The sequence below is a fragment of the Pristiophorus japonicus genome, chromosome 7 (assembly GCF_044704955.1).
Source record: "Pristiophorus japonicus isolate sPriJap1 chromosome 7, sPriJap1.hap1, whole genome shotgun sequence".
Lineage (NCBI taxonomy): Eukaryota > Metazoa > Chordata > Chondrichthyes > Pristiophoridae > Pristiophorus > Pristiophorus japonicus.
In genome coordinates this window covers 105,412,882-105,426,055 of record NC_091983.1, presented here as the reverse complement: position 1 = coordinate 105,426,055, position 13,174 = coordinate 105,412,882, and the positions used below count along the sequence as shown (strand labels likewise).

At 41.1% G+C, this 13,174-nt stretch overlaps 1 protein-coding gene across 3 annotated transcripts in view; it reads left to right on the top strand.

Annotated features, from left to right (window-relative positions):
- The window catches only part of rcan2 (regulator of calcineurin 2), a 533,756-nt gene that overhangs the window by 388,070 nt on the left and 132,512 nt on the right, over window positions 1-13,174 (top strand). The window lies entirely within an intron of this gene.

Genomic DNA, 13,174 nt, shown 5'->3' with positions numbered 1-13,174 from the left:
TGACCGGAGAAATCACAGCCGCTGGGCCGGGGTCGTCTCACCAGGGGGGTGAGGGGGCGCCGCCGAGTGACCGGAGAAATCACAGCCGCTGGGCCGGGGTCGTCTCACCGGGGGGGTGAGGGGGCGCCGCCGAGTGACCGGAGAAATCACAGCCGCTGGGCCGGGGTCGTCTCACCGGGGGGGTGAGGGGGCGCCGCCGAGTGACCGGAGAAATCACAGCCGCTGGGCCGGGACCATCTCACCAGGGGTGGGGGGCGCCGCTGAGCGACTGGAGCCAAGTCTTGTCTCTATTGCGCATGCGCGCACGTCGGGCCGGCACCACTGTGCATGCGCGCAGGTGCTGGAACTGTTTTTGGCGCTGGTGTTTGGCTCCGCCCCCCTCACTTCAGCATGCCGCCACGCCAGGACTCCAGGGACTGTGAACAGTGGCGAGAATGGGGCGATTTTTTCCCGGCGCCGTTTCCAGCACGCAAAGTTGCCACGCTTCAGGACAGTGCGTCGAAAAAACAGTTTGGGCAATGTTGGGCCCTGGGAGAGGTGATTAAAGCTTGGACACAAAGGTGGGTTTTAAGGAGGTGTCAAAAAGGAGTAGAGTTACGTGGACTAAAGTGAGTCAGTAATGCATATGAGGCCAGATTCAGAGAAATGCAGAGTTCTTGGAGGGTTGTAGAGCCTGGAAGAGATTACAGAGACAGGAAGGGGCAAGATCCATGAAGGAATTCAAACACAAGGATGAGAATTTTAAATATGAAGCATTAGGGGGACCAGAGCCAATGTAGGTCAGCAAGGACAGGGATGACGCGTGAACATGACTTGATGTGGTATAGAAGCAGAGAATTCAATGAGCTGAAGTATATGGAAGATGGAAGATGGGAAATTGGTTTGGTGAGCATCGGAATAGTGAAGTCTGGAGGTGACAAAGACATGAGGCAGGGGTGGAGACAGGTGATATAAAGGAGTTGGAAGAAGGTGGTTTTTGTGAAGGAGAGGATATGAAGTTGGAAGCTCTGCTTGGACTCAAATAGGAAGTCAAGGTTGCGAACTGTCTGGTTCAACCTTGGACAAGAAGGGGAATGGAATTGGTGGCACCATTAAGAAGTGTTTAACTGTGAAATTATTTAACCATTTTTGGCAATTTTTCTGCATATAGGAGAATTATGCTTTGCAGTATTTCATGAGCTTTTACCCGCTGTGAAGAAACAGAATACTTAAAACACTTAAAATGCTTAAGTGAAATTATACTTTTGTTCATCAGAATTCACCAGTCAGTCACATATCACTTCAGGGATGATTGAAAGGTATCTTCAATTGTCAACAAAGGACAGCTTTGATTTGGCAACATCAAAAAATTTTTTTTGAATTACTGAACAGTGGAACCAAACTATCAAAGCGTTTAAAGAGTGATTGAATGACAGTAATGAACTTTGGGTGCACTGTATTGCCAAACAGATGTTATGTTAGAAGCTTGATGGACCCAGCCTTCATTCTTGTCCTTCTAGCCCCCACGACATAACCTTAATTCAGCAAGACAGTCCACATGCCTCCCAATTATTTATTTAATTGAATCTCCCTTAAAGAAACTCGAGAATCTGTTATTCATTTTCAGTAAAAGCTGGAAAAATAAATGAAGACCTTGGTGTGTAGAGAAAAAATGTACTGAAATCATGATATTGAAAGTAATAATTTAGGTGATAATATCTTTCCCTAGTAATCATTTTAAAAGGTCATAAAACATAACTTGGCTGCCAAGTCTGGTATAAAATAATACATTTGGCCAGCATCAGACCATAGTTAAAGGCTGTGCGATAATGTATACTGTGTACGTAAGTTGTTTGTGTATTGTTCATCTGTACCCTAAGAGTGCGCATGGGTTCTTCTCCAACAACACATTTAATTTATCAATATTAACAGATATCAAAGACTATTAATCTTTAAAATTCCCAAATAAATACTTATGTTGTCTTGCATCTAAATCCTTTAACTTAATTATCCCTATTTGTGAACACATGATGGTGCCATTGAGGCATAATCACATCATTATGTCACTTTGTATACGTCTTAAGTTCATTTTTATGGAACATTTGAAACAGAAGATATATCAGAATGAAAACTTAATTGTGTCCCTCATTGGAACAAGCTTGTTGGGCCCTTATCTGTTATAGCAGACTTTGCCCAGTGAGGATCATGATAGCTTTACGATGCAGGCTGTTCTTGATTATTCAAGAAATTCAGTCTGTCCAGAGACCTCCTCTTCATAATGACACTTTAATAGAGATTATTGTGGCCTATGGGGATCATACCTCAATTTTTCTGCCCTAAGAAAGCAATCATTCTCTTACACCACATACAACAAAAGTGCACTTAGCATTCAGAATATGAGAGTAAAAACTCAGTCAATATCATGGTAAGAATAAATGTTTTTTTTTATTTGCTAGCTTTAATTCATTTAGAAACAAGAGATACGGGGCATCATAAACTCTTTTCAGACTTACTCAATATAGGTATTGGAAGCATATGCACTTTATCTTTTGCATTTAGAGCAACATTTTCTCTATACTATGTATATATGTTAACTAATTGGCAAATTAATGCAGTATAGAAAAATATTATAAATATCTTAGTAAAATGCCAAGATACAAGTCTGCCGTTCACACACGAGCAATCTTATACACACCAATATAATCCAGCTGCAAATTGTGATTAAAGAATATGAATAGTGTTTACTTCCCCCATAGATAATTTAGTAAATACATTCCCTGGAATGGAACCATGGTGCACTGACTAGCTAGGGCTTAGGTTTGGTTCCCTGAGAAAGGAAGAACAATCAGCCAATCCTAATCACTTCCCAGTGACTCTTGCTGCAAAGTCTTCATGTATTAACATTGAATGAGAATTAGGCTCAGCTGTGAAGACCCCAGCATTGAATAGCTCGCCATCATTTCTAATAGGCTCACATCTGAAGAATAGCCACTTGGATGAGATATTCAGCTGAATATCAGCTGAATGAATCAGAACTTTTGCAAAAACATTATTTGAATGACAAGCAAAGATATTGATGCATACATGTATGGACCTGCTGTTTGAATGTGCAGCTGATTTGTACATATATGCAAAGAGAAAAATTGAGTTAAAGTGGTAAAAGTAAGAACAGTCAAAAGAAAAAGCAGTTCAATGATAAGAATTGTAAATATTAGACTCTGGAAAGAGTAATTTAATGACAAGGTGGTTGATTACTGAGTAAGTGAAACATTGAAAGACAATCATCTACACCAGGAAAGGCATCAAAGAAATTGAGACATTTTCAGTCTATAAAGAGATTTTAAACATAAACGAAGGGGAATTGAGATAAGTATTATAAAAGGAAATATTAGATGCACACTAAGGAGAAACTGCCATCATTAGATACTCATTCATAGCTAGAAGATGTGACTTCCCTGGAATAACTAATCCCAATGATAGAGATAGTTGCTAAATCCCTTGCACCAGAGGTTGGTAATGGCCTGGTTGGTACACTGGTGGTTGTAAGGATGCACATTTCATTACATATGAAGATAAGTCCACATTCAGCCAATTCACATTTCTTAGTCACTTATGCCTGATTCAGGTAAGTGACTACCTGAATATGGAAATGTCTTTACACAGATAAACTGTGGTGACACACATGTGAGTCCATACCATTATACAGATTGCACAAACAACATTCTTATTGTTGAACTAGCTGCATTAGCACATCACTCCAGAGATCATATAATCCCACCTTTAGATACTGATACCCTGTATTTAGTGTGTGTTATATTACCAAGAAATAGCAAAGACTCATACATTGAACTAAGGTAAAGTCCTGTTTTCACAAAAGTGCAGATCTCATTAATGTCGTATACTTTCTGCAAATACCTGTAGATTATAGATATTTATGCTTATTCAGCCAAACATTCAAAGTATCTTGTTTATTAGATACTGATACAAGTAATCTAAAACTGTGAACATTCAAATTCTGTAGTCTATATTTAAACAGAAATAAAATAAGTGTCCATCCCTGTTACTTGTAAATGTTAAATCCATATTAACATTTAAACATTGAGAAGCTTCCTTAATTCTACCTGAAATTCTAAACAGCAATGCTTTTTTTCTGCGTAGATGTTATTCCTTAGCTAGAGAATTGAATAGTCCCATCACACACTGCTATCTCTGTCTGTCAGGTAACATGGTGGGGAGTAATGTAGACTTTGTGAGATAGTGTAAAATGAGTGATAGCAAATTGACAGTCTGTTTTACATCTCTTGCGATTTTTATTTTCATTGGTTAGGACATGGTGCAGAATTCACAACGGTATTAAAAAGGAAGCGGTTAAATATTTGTGAAAGAAAATAATTAAAAGGATAGGGGAAAGAAAAACAGAATAGGACTAAGTGGATAATTTGTTTAGACGGCCACCAAAGTTGTGATGGCCAAATGCTGTAAACTTCCATGATTGTACAGCATGATAATATCGTAAAATATCCTCTTTCCTGTACACATGGGCACACTGGGGGATCAAATTTCCCCAACTCCTTTTTCTGGCGCCCTCACCCGAGGTGCGCCACATTTGTCTGCCTCCAAGTGCGCCGAAAATCTTCCTCCCAATTCTGGACGCTCCCCAGCCTCTCCTCAGTGATGGTGTAGTGTGGCCCAGTGGATTGGGGGCGGAGCCAGGTCCTGGCGCTGAAAACAGTGCTGGGATCTCTGCACATGCTCACTAGAGTCTGCACGCATGTGCAGTAGGTCCTGGCAGGCCAAATCTGTGAGTGCGTGCTGCAGGCTGTGTGGGAGGGGCTCGAAGCACGCCATCCCTAGCCCTGGCCGAATTGGTTCCCTCAGGCTGCATTCCCTAAGGTAGGACTTCTATTTTTTATTTGTTATTTACTGATTGATTGATTGCTTATTACTTTGGTCTTGGTGCTTTAGGTGCAGGATTCCTTCTATTTTTTTATTTGTTATTTACTGATTGATTGATTGCTTATTACTTTGGTTTTAGTGCTTTAGGTGCAGGGTTCCTTCTATTTTTCATTTGTTAATTACTTGCTTATTACTTTTAGTGCTTGGTGCAAATGTACTGCTTTGTTTAATGCTTGGTGCTTTAAATGTATTTATGCTTCTTTAATGTTGTTGTGAAGGTGTTTAGTGTTTTGCAAGGTCCCCTTCACCCACCCATCTCTGGCTGCCTGCGCTGATTTCTTAAGTCACTGCAAGGTTTTTCTGAACGTACAAGAGTGTCCACTTACGCTGGCCTAACTTAGTTTGGGGTAATTTTAGCTGGCTAAACTTACTTAAATGGCCAAAACAGGTGTAAGTGACTGGTAATGCCCCCTTTTGAAAAAAAATCGAAACTAAATTTTTTTTTAACTAACTCACTTACACTGCAGCAAATTAAATGGCCAGAATTGCAACTAAAAAGATACTCCAGAAAAATCAAGTTGCTTCAAAAAAACTGGAGCAATTCCTGGGGAAATTTGGGCCGATAGAAACATCAAGAATAGGAGCAGTAGTAGGCCATTTGGCCCTTCAAGCCAGCATCGCCATTAATTATGATCATGGCTGATCCTCTATCTCAACACCATATTCCTGCTTTCTCCCCATATCCCTTGATGCCTTTTGTGTCTAGACATCCATCTATCTCCTTCTTAAATATATTCAGTGACTTGGCTTCCACAGCCTTCTGTGGTAGAGAATGGCAGAGGTTCACCATCCTCTGAGTGAAGAAATTTCTCCTCATCTCAGTCCTAAATTTCCTACCCCATATCCTGAGACTGTGACCCCTTGTTCTAGACTTCCCAGCCAGGGGAAACATCCTCCCCCCCATCCAGTATATCCAACCCCATCAGAATTTTATACGTTTCAATGAGATCCCCTCTAATTCTTCTAAACTCTAGTGAATACAGGCCTACTTGACCCAATCTCTCCTCATAAGACAGTCATGCCACCCCAGGAATCAGTCTGGTGAACCTTCGCTGCACTTCCTCTATGGCAAGTATATCCTTTCTTAGGTAAGGACACCAAAACTGCACACAATACTCCAGGTGTGGTCTTACCAAGGCCCTGTATAACTGTAGTAAGATATCCTTGCTCCTGTACTCAAAACCTCTTGCAATGAAGGCCAACATACCATTTGCCTTCCTAACTGCTTGCTTAACCTGCATGTTTGCTTTCAATGACTGGTGTACAAGGACACCCAGGTCCCTTTGTATATCGACATTTCCCAAGCTATCACCATTTAAATAATACTTTGCCTTTATGTTTTTCCTACCAAAGTGGATAACTTCACATTTATCCACGTTATACTGCATCTACCCTGTGTTTGCCCATTCACTCAACCTATCTAAATCGCCTTGCAGCATCTTTGCATCCTCCTCACAACTCACAACCCCACCTAGTTTTGTGTCATCAACAAACTTGGAAATATTACATTTGGTTCCCTCATCCAAATCATTTATATATATTGTGAATTGCTGGGACCCAAGCACCGATCCCTGTGGTACCCCACTAGTCACTGTCCGCCACCCCAAAAAAGACCCGTTTATTCCTACTCTGTGTTTCCTGTCAGTTAATCAATTTTCAATCAATATATTACCCCCAATCCTATGAGCTTTAATTTTGCACACTAACCTCTTATGTGGGACTTTATCAAAGGCCTTCTGAAAATCCAAATACACAACATACATTGGTTCTCCCTTATCTATTCTATCAAAAAACTCCAGTAGGTTTGTCAAACATGATTTTCATTTCATAAATTCATGTTGACTTTGTCTAATCCCATTGATATTATCCAGGTGTGCCGTTATCACATCCTTTATAATAAACTCTAGCATTTTCCCTATCACTGATATTGGGCTAACCAGTCTGTAGTTCCCTGTTTTCTCTCTCCCTCCTTTTTTAAATAGTGGGGTTACATTTGCCACCCTCCAATCTGCAGGAATTGTTCCATAATCTATAGAATTTTGGAAGATGACAACCAATGCATCCACTATTTCCATGGCTACCTCTTTTAGTACTCTAGGGTGCAGATTATCAGGCCCTGGGATTTATTGACTTTCAGTCCCATTAGTTTCTCCAGCACAATTTTCTTACTAATAATCATTTACTTTAATTCCTCTTGCTCACTTGACCCTTGGTTCCCTAGCATTTCCGGGACATTATTTGTGTCCTCTTCCATGAAGACAGAATCGAAGTATTTATTTAATTGTTCTGCCATTTCCTTGTTCCCCATTATAAATTCTCCCATTTCTGACTGTAAAGGGCCTACATGTGTCTTCACACAACAAAATATGAATACAATGAAACTGTTACCACATTTTCTTCTTGTGTTCTCTTACATCTGTCCAAGGGAAAAACATAAAGAAAAGTTTATAGAGCATTTCGAGGTATTGGGCCTCTTTGCTTAATTTTTGTTTCTCTTTGCTTACCTCTCAGTCTTATTGGCCCTGATATTTGCAGGGAAGTGGGGAGACTGAAAATGGCCGAAGAAACCCGGTAAGATCGGGGCGCGAAGGTCCTGCTGAACTTAACAACAGGACTTAATTATCATTTTTTGTTCCGATTCCTGCCCTGCCCTGCCCTGCTGGTGGCCGGGACTGAAAACCAGTGGCAGGAGGCCGCAGCCAGGGACCCTTGGGGACGGTCCCCAGCAATCGGAGAGGGGAAGTTTGGCGATCGCGGCTGGGGTGTTTGGCAAACATGGCTGTTGTGGGAGGGGGTGGTAGGGAGAGAGAGGCAGTGATCGATAGGAGGGAAACTGAAGGCTACCTTGAGAGGCATGGGGGCGCACTCCTGTCCCACGAGGAGTGCTGAGAAAGGCAATTACTTGTGGAATCAGCAACTCCCATTTCCCTTTCACTGCCGGGTTTCCTGACCCTTGGGAAACCCGAGCGTAGCAGCAGTACATTTTACATCGGGCTCTCAATTGTACTTTGGGAGTCCGATTTAAATACATTAATGAAGCGTCGAGCTGCTTTATGGCAGGACACTCAGATGCCCCAATATCCACTGATGTAAAATAGGCACTGAGTGTGTTGGAGATGCATTTCCCATATTTAAATCCTTAAACCCCCCTCTCCAAGAGCGTCTCCTGCCTGTTGCATGTGGGAGGGGTTTAAAATCGAGGCCAATGTTTCTACTTGCTGCGGTTCTCTTGTTTTCTGTTTATTTTCTAGATTTTCCTTTTTTTTATTCCCCTTGTGTTTCACTTAACTTTCTCAGTTTCTCTTTTGGTTTGTTTCTCTTTCTCTAATGGCGTCATTAATAGTCCCCTCAATTCCTACCCCTAACTACCAAGTTGCACAGCATGCTGAACCAAAATGGCATGTAATACTTATTCTGCCATGATCTCTGCAGTTCATTAATACACTAGTCTGTAGAAGAAATCTAAAGCAGAAAAACATCCATGTGTTAACTTTAGAGCATTGATTAAAGCAATGGAACTACAGTGGTTACTGAGAGAAACATAGACTAATGGGGCCAGAAAGGAGGCATAAACCAACTGTATGAGTGTAGTAGTATAATGGTTGTGGCCAAGCACTAATAAATTAATGTTTGTGATTTCATAATCCCACCAAGTTGTGAAATTGAATTCAATAAATTTGGTAATTTGTGGCACCAGAAAAAACTCAGTCACTTTTTTTCTCTCAGTGACCACTGTCTTCTTCTTCTTAGGTGGTCCCTCGTATCGAGGATGACTTGCTTCCACGCCAAAAAGGGATGAGTTCACAGGTTCAATGAAGGACCTAATATTCCAAATCCTGAACTACGTGTTGAAGGGTGGAAGATGCCTGTGCGTGGATTTTTTTAATGTGTGTGGCCGTTGCACACTGGCCACCACACGGGCTTGACAGGGCTAGGTCTTGGTCCAGTGCGCACATATATCTCTTGCCACAGATGCTGCCTGACCTGCTGAGAGACTGTTTAGTGAATGAGGAATATTGGTTTTCAAAATGCTTCATTACCCTAGCATTCATTTAGCCTTCACCAAGCTTCTCAAAGTCCTGCAATTATATGCAAATATTTACTTTATCATTCTTCAACTTCCTGCAGTTTAATGCCATTAAGTTTCTGTATCTGTACAACTTTTCTTAAAGAGCCAAAAGATCATATTTCTTTCTATATTCACACCTGAGAATATTACTTCCATTAAGATTTAATGGAATAAATTACAGCAACTTATCTTACTCTTCCAACTGATGATTAACATAGAAACATAAAAACATATAAATTTACAGCGCAAAAGGAGGCCATTTCAGCTCATCGTGTCTGCGCCGGCTGGCAAAGAGCTGCACGGCCCTTGGTCAGTAGCCCTAAAGGTTTCGTATTAACCTATGAACAATAACAGAAAGGCAAAGAGCACCCAGCCCAACCAGTCCGCCTCACACAACTGCGAAACCCCTTATACTGAAACATTCTACACTCCTCCCCAACCGAAGCCATGTGATCTCCTGGGAGAGGCAAAAACCAGATAAAAACCCAGGCCAATTTAGGGAGAAAAAATCTGGGACAATTTCTCTCCGACCCATCCAGGCGATCGAATCTAGTCCAGGAGATCACCCTGGCCGTATTCTATTCCCTGCATTGCTTACCATTATATCTGCGCTGTCCACTCTAATCCCAATTATTAGCTCTAGGTCCGTAACCCTGCAGGTTACTGCACTTTAAGTGCCCATCCAACCATCTCTTAAAAGTGGTGAGGGTTTCTGCATCCACTACTCTTCCAGGCAGCGAGTTCCATATCCCCACAACCCTCTGCGTAAAGAAGCCCCCCCTCTAATCCCCTCTAAACCTTCCACCAACCAACTTAAAACTACGCCCCCTCATAATAGATCCCTCCACCAATGGAAATAGACCCTTACTATACACTATGTCCAGGCCCCTCAATATTTTGTACACCTCAATGAGGTCTCCTCTCAACCTCCTCTGTTCCAATGAGAACAAACCCAGACTATCCAATCTGTCCTCATAACTAAGATTCTCCATTTCAGGCAGCATCCTAGTAAATCTCCTCTGCACCCTCTCTAGTGCAATCACATCCTTCCTATAATACGATGACCAGAACTGCACGCAGTACTCCAGCTGTGGCCTAACAAAAGTATTATACAATTTAAGCATAACCTCCCTGCTCTTATATTCTATGCCTCGGCCAATAAAGGCAAGCATTCCGTATGCCTTCTTAACCACCTTATCCACCTGGTCTGCTACTTTCAGGGATCTGTGGACAAGTACTCCAAGGGCGCTTTGTTCATCTACACTATTAAGTGGCCTACCGCTTAATGTGTATACCCTTTCCTTATTAGCCCTTTCAATGTGCATCACCTCACGCTTCTCTGAATTAAATTCTATTTGCCACTGCTCTGCCCACCTGACCAGTAGATTGATATCCTCCTGCAGCCCATGACTTTCCTCTTCATTATCAACCACACAGCCAACTTTAGTGTCATTTGCAAACTTCTTAATCATACTCCCTATATTCAAATCTAAATCTTTGATATATACCACAAAAAGCAAGGGACCCAGTACTGAGCCCTGTGGAACCCCACTGGAAACATCCTTCCAGTCACAAAAACATCCATCAATCATTAACCTTTGCTTCCTATCTCCAAGCCAATTTTGGATCCAACTTGCCACTCTGCCCTGTATCCTATGGGCTTTAACCTTCATGACCAGTTTACCATGTGGGACCTTATCAAAAGCCTTGCTAAAGTCCATATATACTACATCGCATGTACTACCCACATCGACCCCCTTGGTTACCTCCTCAAAAAATTCAATCAGGTTAGTCAAATATGATCTTTCCTTAACAAATCCATGCTGACTGTCCCTAATTAATCCTTGCCTTTCCAAATGCAGATTTATCCTGTCTTTCAGGATTTTTTCCAATAATTTTCCCAGCACTGAGGCTAGGCTGAAAGGCCTGTAATTACTTGGCCCATCCATTTTTTCCTTCTTAAACAAGGGTACTACATTCATTAACAGTCCTCCGGCACCATGCCCAGATCCAAAAAAGATTAAAGATATTTTCTGCTACTGATCCCAGATGATCATGTACAAACTTGCAATAAAGCAAAATCTATAATCCAAGAAAGACACCCATGCTTACCTGAACTCCTTATGCCTTTAATAATGTTTGTTGCAAAATTGCTTTCTGTCATATCCTTCTTCTCATCTGCAATCCGTTGTAAAGTCTTGAATAAGTTTGAAAACGCAAGGTTACTATTCTCAGGCAAAGAGACAAAGAATTTCCTGTATTGCTGATTGACACAACATGCTTTTAGGAAAAGGTTGAAAATTGCCTCTGTTTCATTGCCCAGATGACTCCTGAGAGTGTAAGGTGGATACCACTGTAAATACCATTTCTGGTGACATTTGATCTTTGCAGTCACTTTCCACCAAGGATCAGTAAAATAAGACCATCCAGACACCTTGTAATGAGTGACCACAGTATGTTGGAGGTAAAGGTTAGGATTATGATAGAAAAGTGAAGGAGTACAATGGAAAACAGTTACCTTTAGAAATTCGGCAGTTCTTGAGGAGATGCAAGTGAGTTCAGGAAACGGGCTGCATGAGTTCAGGAAACTGGACTGGATAGTACTGATCATGTTTAAAAATACTACACACAGATTATAGAACAGAGGGTTCTATAAGGGTAACCAAAAGAAACAACCAATGTGGACAGCAATGGAAGTAATGTGGGAAATAAGGGCAAAAAAGAGACTCTTCTACAATATAAAGTTATAGGGAGCATGGCAGATTGAGACAAAAGCAAGGTAAAGAAAGTGAAGAAACTGGTCAGGCGAGCTAAAGTAGAAATGAAGTTAGGTTAGAATATTAAAAGGAATATCAAGCATTTCTATGAATAAATCCTCAGGAAGCAGGTTAAAAAAAAGAAATGGTTGGACCATTGAAAGAACACAAAGGTAACATAATATTGAATGATCAAGTGATAGCAAATATTGTAAATTAATTCCTATTCTTTGTGTTTATGGAAGAGATCATGGGTAGTCTCCTCAGCATGGAAGTTGAATTCTGGATTGGGAAAGCAAAGGAAGTATTGAAAGAAATACATTTAAAGGTTTAGGCTCAAGAAGTTCAAGGAAGATGAGGCACCAGCCTGGATGGACTTTATACAAGAACACTTAAAGTGATGATTAGCAAAACTGATTGGGTCCTGCCACTATCTTTAGGGAATCATTAGAAATAGGGGTAGTTCCCAAGAATTGAAAAGTAGCAAACATAGCAGTAAACTTTAAAACGGGGCAAATATGAACAATCCAAGAAATTACATGTTGTTGAGAAATATTAGAAGGGATCCTGAAAGAGGGTACAGGTACAGTGAAATACCGAGGTAGGTATAGGAGGGAGATCATGCCCAACAAATTAATTGGAGTTCTTTGAGGAAATTACAGATCTTGTTGACAACAGTATAATTTTGTGGATGTGAGATATTTAGATTTCAGCAAGGCTTTTATTACCGTGCCATAAAAGTCATTAGTCCACAAGCATGCAATAGGAAGTGAGTATGTGAGATGGAGCAACAATTGGCTAAACCAGAGATAGCAAAAGGTGAATGTGAATGGAGTTGTAACAAGATGATAAGGTGCCACAGGGACCAGTGCTGGGGCCATTATTGTTTATAGTGTATATGAATGATTTGGAACTGAGCACAGACGTAACGCTGTTGAAACTTGCAGATGACACTAAACTGGGGGCCAGATAAAATAACAGGAGAAAGGTAAACTAAATCCAAAGGGATCTAAATAGGTTAAGAAGTGGACTGATGACTGGCAAATTACTTTTAGTGTGGACAAATGTAAAGTCGTGAGATTAGGGAAGAGAAATAAACAGTGGGAGTATAAACTAAATGGATCCTGGCTACAGGACACAGCACAGGAAAGGGACCTGGGAGCACTAATGGATAGCTTACTGAAAACAACAGCACAGTGTGCCCAACCTCAAGAAAAGCTCACCAGAGGGATAGAGCATAAATCCCAGGAGGTAATAAAGGGGGTGATTTTCAATTTTGGCAAGGGTGGAATACTAGTGGTAGTGGACTGGTTGCCCATTATACACCCCGCCAGATTTTCCATTCCAATCAGATGGGGTATATATAACCTCCAGTTTTATGGACACGGCCTTAAGAATGGAAGATAAAAGATGC